General features: G+C 40.7%; 1 protein-coding gene across 1 annotated transcript in view; it reads right to left on the bottom strand.

Moving 5' to 3' along the window:
• The window catches only part of LOC122563223 (metabotropic glutamate receptor 4-like), a 1,211,357-nt gene extending 1,211,279 nt beyond the window's left edge, over nucleotides 1-78 (bottom strand). Inside the window, exon 1 of the mRNA XM_043716802.1 lies at nucleotides 30-78. The gene's annotated coding sequence lies outside the window, so the exon portion shown is untranslated. The remainder of the gene's footprint in view (nucleotides 1-29) is intronic.
• Between the last annotated feature and the right edge of the window lie 12,374 nt (nucleotides 79-12,452).

Raw genomic sequence — 12,452 nt, 5'->3', positions numbered from 1 at the left:
CTGCAGAGCAGCAGGATAATTAAACTTACCATTAGAGTACGAGATCACGTCACTCTTTCTTCCTAAAAAGTTTCCGGCTGCATTCCTAATCCTTCTCAAACGGAACAGAGAGCTCGGCGCTCTGTTTGACGGTTTAAGGCGCCGTCTAGTGCTCAGATCTGCCTCAACTATTGATTGTTGGGTTTAGACCAACAAAAGTATCCTCATGTCTTTACCAGATGGTTGGATCCCTTTTCAAGTCTAAATTTTCCAGTCTAATGAGTGAGGGAAAGGGTTCTGTAAATAATACCTAAATAGCTGAATACGTTCTTCACTTGCAAGATTTATTCACATGCAATTTTCCGAGTTTCCCCCAATATTTGGAATTTTACAACGTAACGAGAGATAGTTTTGTTTTTGTTTTCAGCATCATTGGAAGGCAGAGGTGAGATATAATTTTTAACACTTGTTTGATGCAAAAAAAGTTATGGCATATATGTCTGCAATATTCTAATTAAATCACGTTTTCACGTTGTTTTCAGTTAACGGGATAGGTTTCGGTATAAGGAGCCCATTCCAAAATGTTCATTGAAAAACTTGTACAAAATAATCACTTATTATAGCGGATGGTGGTGGATGGAAACTATTCAGCCAGGAGCTAGGTGACCAACGGTGTTGTGTACGGATCTGCTCTGGAATCTGTTCTTTTATGATTTTTAATAAATGATTTGGAAGTGGAATGGTGGTTTAATAAGTTTGCCTTTGGCACGAAGTTGGAGTTGTGGATAGTGTAGAAGTTTGTTAGAGGTTGCCACAAAACATTGACAGGATGCAGAACTGGGCTGATAAGTGGCAGATGGAATTCAACCTAGAAAGGTGTGAAGTGTTTCACTTTGGAAGGCTGAATTTATATCAGAATATAGGTTTAGAGGCAGGATTCTTGGCAGTGTGGAGGAACAGAGGGATCTTGGGGTCCATGTCCATAGATCCCTCACAGTTGCCACCTGAGTTGATAGGATTGTTAAGAAGGCATATGACATGCTGGCTTTCATTAGCAAGGGGATTGAGTTTAAGAGCCACAAAGTTATGCTACAGCTCTCCAGAGCCCTGGTTAGACCATATTCTGGTTACCCCATTATAGGAAAGATGTGGAAGCTTTCGAGAGGGTCAGAGGAGCTTTACCCGGATGCTACTTGGACTGGAGGGCATGTATTGTGAAGAAAGTTTGATGGAGCTAAGGCTTTTCTCATTGGAACAAAGGAGGATGAGAAGTGACTTGATAAAGGTGTACAAGATGGTGAAGGGCATAGGTAGAGTGGATAGCCAGAGACTCCCCCCGGGCAGAAATGGCTATCATAAGGGGTCATAAGTGTAAGGTGATTGGAGAAAGTTTTGGGGGAGATGTCAGGGGTAGGTTCTTTACACAGTGATGTGTGCTTGGAATGCACTGCTAGCAGTGGTAGTAGAATCAGATATTGGGGACAGTTAAGTGACTCTTGGATAGGCATATACAAAATAGTACAATGAAGGATATGTAGATTAGTCTGATCTTAAGATAAAAGGTCAGCAAACATTTGCGGACCAAAGGGCCTGTACTGTGGCTACTGTTCATGTTCCATAACATGTATAGGCTGACACATATCATGTAGTACAGTGAGATGCTTTGATTATTAGGGTTGATGAAAACTGTGTATAGGATCTCTGATATACTTATTCTGCCCCTTCTAGTGTACAATTATGTCTTAAATAAAGGCTATTAATATTCACTTACCTGAGCACAGACCTGACCTTACTATATGTTACAAACACTTGAAAGGCTTCACCAGACTTTGCATATTGCATCTGTGCTTTGGCGGCTGTTTGCTTGACTTGTTCATTAATTGTTGTCTCTTGATTACACCTGAACCTCAACTGGCTAATATTGTGACATAATTGCACTCATCACTATAGCCATAACAGTATGAAAACATCTGATCTTGGAAGCTAAGCACCCCTGGATCAGGAGCTTCCCCCCCCCCCCAGTTCAAGTCCCACTTGCTCTAGAGGTTTATAATAACATCTCTGAACGCGTTGATGAGGGGAAAAAAAGATTGAAGAATGCTCATAACATGGACTTGTTGTAACTAGCCATTACAGCTATGCAACACAGAGGGCAGCAGAGGTGACAATGTAAGAAATGTACATTTCAAGATTTGAATGACACTCCTAACCACACTTTGGAAAAAGTCAATGTTACGCACTAAAATGATACATGTTAAAGTTTTCCTCCAAATGTAGAATGTCTAAACAGATAGTGAAAAATTGTTTGGGTTGCATTCCTGTTTCTTACAGTAATGACAACTAAAACATATTTGTCCAATACCATCTGTGTAATTTACGTGGAATAAAAATTGTTTTCCTTAACCCCAGTATGTGTTAAACAAAGATATCAGTTAACAAGAAATGATCAAATAAACAATGTCTTCTTTCTTCCTTCTCTCATACCTTCAATTGAGACTATTTGATTCTTTTCTCTTTCTGGATATTTTCATCCATTGCTGTTGGTATGACTGCTATCTCAATGTCTGTGTGAAACCTGAACTTAATGGTTAGAATGGTGACATTGACTGACTAATCTCATCAATGACCCAGATGAATATTGCCCTCCTGGTAGATTCTGTAATAGCAACTTACAACAAACTTGTTGTTTCTTTTTGACTTTTACTGTTACTTTTTTCCACTTTTTTACCTTTTTGGATTGTAGGTGGAATTTGGAGTACTATTTTGGTTTAAGCCCTGCCTGCCTGCCTTGCCCCCCCCCCCCCTCACTTTTTTGATCAGGCAGCATTGCCCTTTGTGGAGAAGGGCACTGCTTGTCACTGGCCACTTGGGTGTTTCCTTTCTTCCTGATGGTGGAATATAAATAAAGATTTATGCACTTGTTGTTCTTCACTGTATCCGACACCTGCACATTCATGACCTGGGCCCAACATGTGGAGAGAATGTGTTATTTTCCTTGGCATATATCATTGGGGCAGATGAGTAATTCTCCTGACAGCTTGTGGATTTGCAGTATTTTTGGTTATTAGGAACTTAACGTTCCCTGAGGCACCAAATCTGAATCCTTTTCAGCATTGATGGATTCAGTTAAGGAATATTACGACCCCAATGCTGCTCTAATTCAGAGATGTTGTCAGTTTTACTCAGCAGTTCAAGAACTGGGGAATCTGTATTGGGAATTTTGACGAGGTGAAGATGACTGGTAGGTAACTTTCATTTAACCATTAATGAGATGCTGAGAGATTGTTTGGTATGTGAGATTCATGATGTAGCCATGCAATAGCATCTCACTGAAGCCTACCTGGATTTCAAAACGGGCACTACAACTGGCTTTATTATTGCAAAATGCAGCACGTGGAGCATATGAGTTGCAGGGTATTCTGATGGAAGTGGACACCCTCCCCAGTCCACCAAAGCTTGGGAACTTGAATGACAGCAATTGCATAGCCTCATTCAGGACATATCTTGAACAGAGGGATTCTAGATCAGCCTACAGCAAAACCTCAAAGCAAAGGCAAGCCTCGGCCAAATGGTTAAAATTTTCTTCACAACCTGGACCAGCAAGCCATTGAGTTGCTGCCAATATACAAACTTGAGACAGCAAAAGAGTCCTATTGGACCTAAAATAAGTAAGAGAATTCATAGGCCAATATCCAGGAGAGTGCACACCTGGGAAAGCGGACTTACATCTGGTTTGGAAGTGTTGTTACTTAGCAACTTCCAAATCAGGGCCAATCAAAATAAATGTCTGGTTAAATGGTCATCTGGTTCTGTTAGAGGTTGATACTATCGCAGCATTTTCAGTGATTGCAGAACCAGTCTTTAACAAAACTAGTCACTCTAGACCCCAACACTTACGTTTGTGCAAGATTTTGCCTGAACTGAGAATCTATACCAGGGAACCTTTACAGATTAAGGATACAACTTCAGTTCCAGTCCCTTATGAGGAGTGGCTGGTTCAGTTATCATTGATGGTAGTAAAAGGCTGAGACCCAACCTTTATGGGACAAAATTGATTGAGAACTTGTATTGCCTCAAAATATTTTAATTAGAAAACAGCTGCCCGAGTGAAGTCCTAATTGAATACCTGGAGGTTTTTCAGGAAGGTCTATAAAAGAAGCCAAGGCAACCTTGCTTCCTGCTCAACACGCAAGTTCAAGATTCTGCAAGGCCTGCCCAGTGCCATTTCCCTTATGGGCAAAAGTAGAGGCAGAAATCAGAAGGATGGAAAGTAAAGGAATCATCAAACCCGTCCAGGCTGTGGAATGGGTAGCACTGGTCATACTGGTTGTGAAGCCTGACGGGCCATTAAACAAATGGTAAATTGCTTTTTCAGCTGGATAAATACCCAATCCCTCGCACAGAGGATTTATATGCAAAGCTTCCAGCTTCGTAAAGGACATGAGCCGTGCATATTTGCAATTGCAGTTAGATAAGGATTCCCAGAAGTGTGCCACAATTAATACCCATAAGGGTTTGTACCAACGTATGAGACTGCAAATTAGGGTATCATCAGCCTGTGCAATATTTCAATGAACAATGGAGAACATCTCTCAAGTTGTACCCCAGGTCACCACTAATAACAGGAAAGACCAATAAGGAGCACAGAGAACTTGAAAATAGTCCTTAGACATTTATTCCAAGCAGGTGTACATCTTAGAAGGGACAAAAATGTGTGTTCCAGGCACCCACTTGGGTTACAGAATTGACAAGACCAGATTTTACCTGTTAGAAGATATAGTGAGGGCGATCAATGATGCCCTAGCCCCCACATCTGTACCAGAGCTCAGGTCTTCCCTTGGGCTGGTGAAGTATTACAGAAAGTTCACACACAACCTGGCCTCCATTCTGGCACCTTTGCAGCAACGCTTTTAAAAAAGGGTCAGCCTTAGAAATAGTCCTGTAGCCAAGCCATAGCTTTCAGAGAAGTGAAGAAACAGCTGTCATTCTCGAAGGTGTTAGCACACTACGATCCCAAGCAAGATCTGGTATTGACATGTGATGCCTCCCCCGTATGGTATGGGGCAGCATAGCTGCTCAGTGGTTAGCACTACTGCCTCACAGCTTCAAGGAACCGGCTTCAATTCCATTCTCTGACTGTCTGTGTAGCATTTGCACATTCTCCTCATATCTGTGTGGGTTTCCACCGAGTGCTCTGATTTCCCCCCACAGTCCAAAGATGTGCATGTTAGGTGAATTGGTCATGCTAAATTACCTATAGTGTTCAGGGATGTGTAGGTTAGGTGCATTAGTTAGATTTAAATGTAAATTAATAGGGTAGGGGAATGGGTCTGTATGGTTAAATCTTCAGAGAGTCGGTGTGGACTTTTGGGCCAAATGGCCTGTTTCTACATTGTAGGGATTCTGTGATTCTATGATAAGTGGCCCAATGAAAACTCAATAGCGTATGTGTCCAGGATTTTGGATAATTGCAGATCATAAATATGCCCAGATAGAGAAGGAATGTTTGGCGGTCATATTTGGAGTCAATAACTTTTTGAGCTAAATTTGTAATAATAAAGATCACAAGCCCCTGTTATGTCTACGTAAAGAGGACAAGGCAGTGCCACCCATAACTTAAGGCCGAATTCACTGGTGGATTTGAATACTAAGTGTTTACTAAGTATAATTGCAAGTTGGAGTTATGCAAGTGCACTGAACAACCTTCTACTAGCAGACCCACCACTGGAAGAGTCTGTAACGGTTTTAAATTTTCCGGACACGGTTCAAGTCACAGCTAACAATCTCAGACTTTGGACAGAGAAAAACTGAAACAGCTGGTGGTGATGGGGGAAACAAAAGGAGGTAACAAACAGAATTGAACCCTTTTTGGACCCAGAGAGACCAGATCACCGTAGAGGATGGCACATTATTATGAGGAGCAAGAATGATTGTCCCGAGCAAAGGTCATTGCTAGGTGCTGAACTCCGAGGTGTGTCTGAACTCCTGGTGGTCAGGATTGGCTGTGTTGGTGAGGCAGTGCCCAGAGTGCCAACAAGGACAAAAATTACTGCCAGCAACTCCCCAACATTTGTGGGACTAACTAGGTAAAACCCAAACTCAGTTACACGTCGACTATACAGGTTCTTTCATGGGCTCAATATTCTTAGTCATTGTGGACACACACTCAAAGTGGCTGGACATGCATAGGATTCATTTATTAAACATGTGGACGACGATAGAAAAACTGCATGCATCCTTTGCAATACAAGATTCCCGGAAGTGTTGGTCACAGCTAACAGGATGTTGTTTACCAGCAGGGAACTTCACTTCTTCCTAAAGTTGAATGGTATTATATAAGGACAGCTCCAAAGCAACCACTACCCAATGGTCTGGCAGGAAGAACAGTCCAAACATTGAAGGCAGGCTTAAAGAAACAAGCTACAGCTTCACTCCATACGAAACTGTCCCAGTTCCTATTTGATAATATGACTAGCCCTCATGCAACTACAGGGATAGCTCCCGCAGAGTTGCTAATGGGGAGAAAACTCTGCACCAGGTTAAATTTGATGGGGGGGTTTAATGGGGGGGGTTTGAAACCGCATCAGGAATGCCAATGCCAGACACAAAACTCCGGTAAGTGAGAGAGAGAACTTACTTCAGGGGATGATGATTGGTGTAGAACCACAGAAATGGCCCTGCATGGGTCAGAGGCATGGTCAATGTGAGGTCAGGACCAATGACATTTAAAGTTTAGATAGGTGCAACGGTCCTGAACAAGCACATGGACCATATGAAAACTGCAAACTCTCAAATGATGTGGAAGCAAAACATGCCCAGCTCCTCAACAACCTTGCCAACTGTGCTGAAACCCATGGATTCTACCTCTCTGACAAGCATTGAAGATACTTCTGAATCATTGTCCCGTTGCTTTTGTCATCTGAAGAAGAGAATGAATTTCTTCCGAGAGGCTCCAGGTGCAAGAGATGAGCTACTGTACATTACACGCCACCCATATCACATGCAAAGTTGGAGGGACCTGACCCATTGCTAAAATGTCCCAGGAGGAGCTACATAAAGAACCGTCCTATATCCTTGGACACAGAAGAAGAAGAATATAGTGATTGTAATGAGGTCAGCCAGGTGGACCTCATAGATTAATGAGCCCTGCGTGACTGATAAGAACAGTTGTGTCAGACATCCTGTTCACTCTGAGAGCTGGCTCTGAGGGAGCTGGATCAGTGTCAAGAACTCTCTACGTATAAATAAAAGGTGACTTGGTGACGGCATACCAGTCTCTGTGGAGTTATTTCAGTTGTTTCTGTTTTCTGCTGAAGCTTTTCATGAAGCTTTCTTGCTATAAAGATCATGTTTGCCGTGCTTGTTAGTGGATAGAATTTACATTGTGATTCCAATAGCAGCTCTTCAGTCACTGGGAGAAAGTGATTTAGAAGAATTTTTACAATGACCTTTCCTGTATCAGGCAGCAGGGAGACCCCTCTGTAGTTACCACAATCTGTCTTATCTCCTTTCTTGAAGGTAGTCATAATTATAGCAGGTCTGCGGTCTGTTGCCATATTCCCGTCCTCCTTCCTGATGACGAAGATGAGATCATATTTATGCTCAGAGAGCTTCTTTACTCAACATTTCAATGAATCAGTGAATGGCATAGTACACATAACCTGCCACTGTGCTGGCTGCTCCAGGGAATCAGCATAAGTCTGCATAGTACTGCAGCAAATTTCTTTTGCCACAAGTTTTAAATAATCCCCAAAATTTGAGGAAATTATAAGATGTTTTTTCCATGGAGTGGAATGTTCTGCTACATGCCATTGTTTAAGCAAACTGTACACAACCTTTTAAAAGGAGTATTAAAGAGTAATGCTAGCAAGTACACAAGAACATGAGATTATATTAGATGGTTCATGTGGAGTAAAAATAAGCAGAATTGAGAGATCAAATGACATTCTGAAGCTATCAGAAATATTGCCTTACATATTAAATATTTTTAGATCTGACATTATTTATTAAAGTAATTGTGTAAACTACTTCCAGTGCAATGAAGTTTGAACATCCTTGTCAGGATTATGAAAGAGAACCATAATTTGTTTCCACTACAGCAATTAAATTGGGTGAGTCTTTCCTGTTTACAATAGACCTGTCTTAACCAATCACCAGTGAACTGTTCTTGATTTAAATTAGTGTAGAAAATGCAACTGTTCAGAAATGAAAATGTGGACTTTATCTAGTATAAATGAACCATCATAACATAGGGCTGCATGCATCATTACATTCATGGTGGCTAGAGAATCCAAGTCTATTGTGACTGATGCTAGTATGAAGGTGCACAGGCTGTACTTTGTTTATCATTGTTGGTAGGTTTAGGGGAGGTTGTGATCTACAGACACAAACAGAGTTTAAGCTGTAGGTAAGATTATTTTTATTTACCATATTGCTAACACTTAAGGGTGACACGGCGGCTCAGTGGTTAGCACTGCTGCCTCACACCGCCAGGGACCCAGGTTTGATTCCAGCCTCGGGCAACTGTCTGTGTGGAGTTTGCACATTCTCCCCGCGTCTGTGTGGGTTTCCTCCAGGTGCTCCAGTTTCTTCCCACAGTCGAAAGATGTGCAGGTTAGGTGAATCGGCTATGCTAAATTGTCCATAGCATTAGGTGCATTAGTCAGGGGTAAATATAGGGTAGGGGAATGGGTCTGGGTAGGTTACTCTTCAGAGGGTCAGTGTGGACTTGTTGGGCCAAAGGGCCTGTTTCCATACTGTAGGGAATCAAATCTAATCACTTTTAAGCTTATCACCAGGTTGTAAACAGAATCATTTGTCTCTACAGCCTGCTGTCATGTGGTCTCAAACATCATGACTGATGTAGGTTGACCATGTGCATATTTGAACAGTAACAATTTACTCAAATTCCCCTGCATCTAGGAAAACACCAAAATGGTGTAGGCCCTTTCTGTTGGTCCATATTATTCAATTTACCAAAGTTGAATCTATGAACTCCTTCAAGCTCTGTTATTTCAGGAAAATCCAAAAAGATATCATCCAGGAATTATTTGTCACAGCAAAGTAAGAACTAATAACCCATTGTTTTTCTACCCAGTTGTCATGATCCTCAATTAATCTTCCAGGTTTAGCCTGCAAGTATTCATTAAGCAGCAAACCAAATCTTGCCGATGTCTAATATGATTTAACTGCTTGAAACTATTGATAAATCTGTTTCTGTCTATATGTTGACCAAAACAACTATCGATGCTTACAAATGGTGATCTCTCCTGCAAAAGGTAATGCAAAAAGAAAATCATCTTCCCTGCTGGTGGTAAGAGAATCACAATTGAAGCAGATCGACATAACCATAGGTTTGCAACCGTTAAAAATAGATACTTGCACTGGGTAGAATGTGAATTACATATGTCCTGGGATTTCTTTAATGCCTCCAAATCATTCTGTGAGTGAAACATTAATTTAATATGTGTAATTGTGTTTGTTACAATGTGCCTTGTCTCCATCTGGAAACTATTCATTTGTGTGCTTTAACCATGTGCATATTAGACAAACTTCTATGATAAATATACAATCCATTCACTTATAAATAAAGAAATTTCTCCTCAAAAGAATTTTCTTCTTTCATGGCTGAACTCAGTTTACCATTGTTAAGATACGATGTCATACCCAGGTAGTATTATCTTTCTGAATTTGCCTTCAATACATCAGAGAATGTTAATAAAATACAGTGAAAATAACTGACCCACGTTTTTCTGGATAGTCATAAAGAATACAGAATGCCTGGCTGAGACAGCTGATTGAAGATATATTGAAATTCAAGAATCACATTTTAGCACCTCAGTCATCACTATGGCACACAGATGCAATTAATCAAACCACATGTTTTGTGATGGTGGGAAAGGGTGGGCAGGGGCAATGCTGGGGGGAGGTTTGTCAATTGCTGAGTGTCAATATTGTAGGAAATGAACTTGTGGTTTATAGTGAGCATTATTATATTATTCCAAGCACAGTCGGATTTTCTGGATCATCGTGTCTCATTGTAAAGGTCCATAGCAATCAGATAGTTTAAATTTTCAAAATAACCTTTTTGAGGGAAACACCGAACCATAGAGAACAATATGGATCCTTCCCTGGTTCTAATTATCCAAACAGTAGAAAGGAATCAGAAAAGTGAACTTGTATGTATACATTTGCACGTTGATTCATATTTTGTCTCCTATTCTTTCTTACAAAGACTTGAACAATAATAATATAATTTATAATTCAGCAGCATAATACATTGAAGTATATCTCAGAATTTGCACAGCTTTGCTGCAGCTATTTTCCGTTGCTTTTCCATATCATTAGTAAAGATGGTTGAAAGTGACATTGAAATCCTTGAAGTATTTTCAAATTGCACTTGAATTTGTGACACCATTGAAGCACACTCCCTGTTGACCGTTTACTATTCAGTTCAATAGAAAAGGAGGCGTCTACTGATGAACTGTCTGTGTCAATGCTGGAATGACTCACATTGATTTGTGCTAACTGGAACCTTATATTTTCTGTTCAGTTGCTTGGTTTTTAATTCATGCGTACATTAACTATCGGTTTAAAAATATATTCCATTGCCTGATTGTTTGTTCACACCATAATTGATATATTCTTCCAGCAAGATAACCAAACTATATATTTTATTTATTTCCAGTTTATCTGTCTGAACGTCAGGTCCTATGCCTAAAAGTTTCAGTTCAAAGTTCTTTTTTGAAGCAAGAAGAACATTTCAAAATAAAATTAATAGAATCCTTTACTGTGGAAGCAGACCATTCAGCCCATAATGACCCTCCAAAAGGCATCTCACCCAAACTTATTCCTCTAACCTTACATTTCCCATGAATAGTCCACCTAGCCTGGACATTATGGGCAATTTAACATGGCAATCCACCTAAACTGCACATCTTTGAACTGTGGAAGGAAACCAAAGGAGACAGACACAGAGGGAATGTGTAAATTCCACACACAGTTGCCCAAGAATAGAACTAAATCCATGTCTCTGATACTGTGAGGTAGCAGTGATACCTTGACATGGATGGCATGGTGGCTCAATAGTTATCAGTTGTTTCCTTTTAGCAACTACAGCTTTAATATAGAACGTAGAACATTACAGCACAGTACAGGCCCTTTGGCCCTCAATGTTGCACTGACCTGTCATACCAATCTGAAGCCCATCTAACCTACACTATTCCATGTGCGTCCATATGTTTGTTCAATGACTACTTAAATGTACTTAAAGTTGACGAATCTACTACTGTTGCAGGCAAAGCATTCCATACCCTTACTACTCTCTGAGTAAAGAAACTACCTCTAACATCTCAATTTAAAGCTATGCCCCCTCGTGCTCGCCGTCACCATACTTGGAAAAAGGCTCTCCCTGTCCACCCTATCTAACCCTCTATCTAATCTCCTTTGTAAGACATACTATGTTAGGTGTCACCCCTTTCAGTGTTTCCAATACGTATATTCAACTAGAGTGACTGTAACACACTGATAGGTACAAACATACGTTAAAATTTCACAATAATAATCACAAGATAACAAAATGTGACATCAGGTAGAAGATACTGAATGTAGAACCAATGGTAATTAATGGGGAAGTGGCATTAGATTTAACTGAAAAATAGAGTTGAAATAATGGAATTCTGTGTGAGAGTCAGTGGATTTGTGATCTTCCAGATCTTTTGACCATTTCTTGATTCATGGATGATGTTTATGCAGCGATTTGCCAAGACTCTACCTCACAGAATAAGATAATTTTTGACCTGTAGGTCTGTAGGTACATGCACCAGCATGTCCCATGAAGTACTGAGATCCAGAGTATTAAATTTGGCATGCTTTCTTCTTTGCTACTGCTTTGATTCATTTTTATGCACTTGTATGGACTGGAACCACACCACCTTCTTGCCTGCACTCTAATTAAATTTGGTAAAGTATGCTCAAGTTTCACAATCCTGCCATTAATTGAGGTGCTTAAAGATTCAGCCAATAACCATTTTGGGTTGTTCCTATCTGGGCTGCAATTGCTTTGGCTGCAGGAGCAACAGGAAAGAGTTTGCCAACCTAATAGTTTAATCAGTGTTGGCAGGCTGCCCGATGCAGTGGTTCAGGGAGGGGGAGTTTCTTAATATGCAGCGATCTGTGCTTAATTGATGGGCTAGAAATAAGGTAGAGAGGTTGTGGCTAACACCTATACTCTTGCCTTTTGCTTTTGGACACCATGTCCCTAGCTCTCTACAAAAGCCACCTCGCCAGAACCTCGCCAAATAAAATTTACATTTTCCATGGGTAATCCTCGATCCTGATCCTGAGGGATGCTGTACTAGTAGCAACCATGGCCTCCTCCACGTCACTGTCAAGTTCTGGAGCTGTAGGCTTCTGATTGGTGACCAGCAGACTTTTTACTTTGCCAATCAACTACCTTACTGATGCAAGATCTG

The sequence above is a fragment of the Chiloscyllium plagiosum genome, chromosome 26 (assembly GCF_004010195.1).
Source record: "Chiloscyllium plagiosum isolate BGI_BamShark_2017 chromosome 26, ASM401019v2, whole genome shotgun sequence".
NCBI classification, from domain to species: Eukaryota; Metazoa; Chordata; class Chondrichthyes; order Orectolobiformes; family Hemiscylliidae; genus Chiloscyllium; species Chiloscyllium plagiosum.
This window is presented reverse-complemented; position numbering and strand designations above follow the sequence as displayed.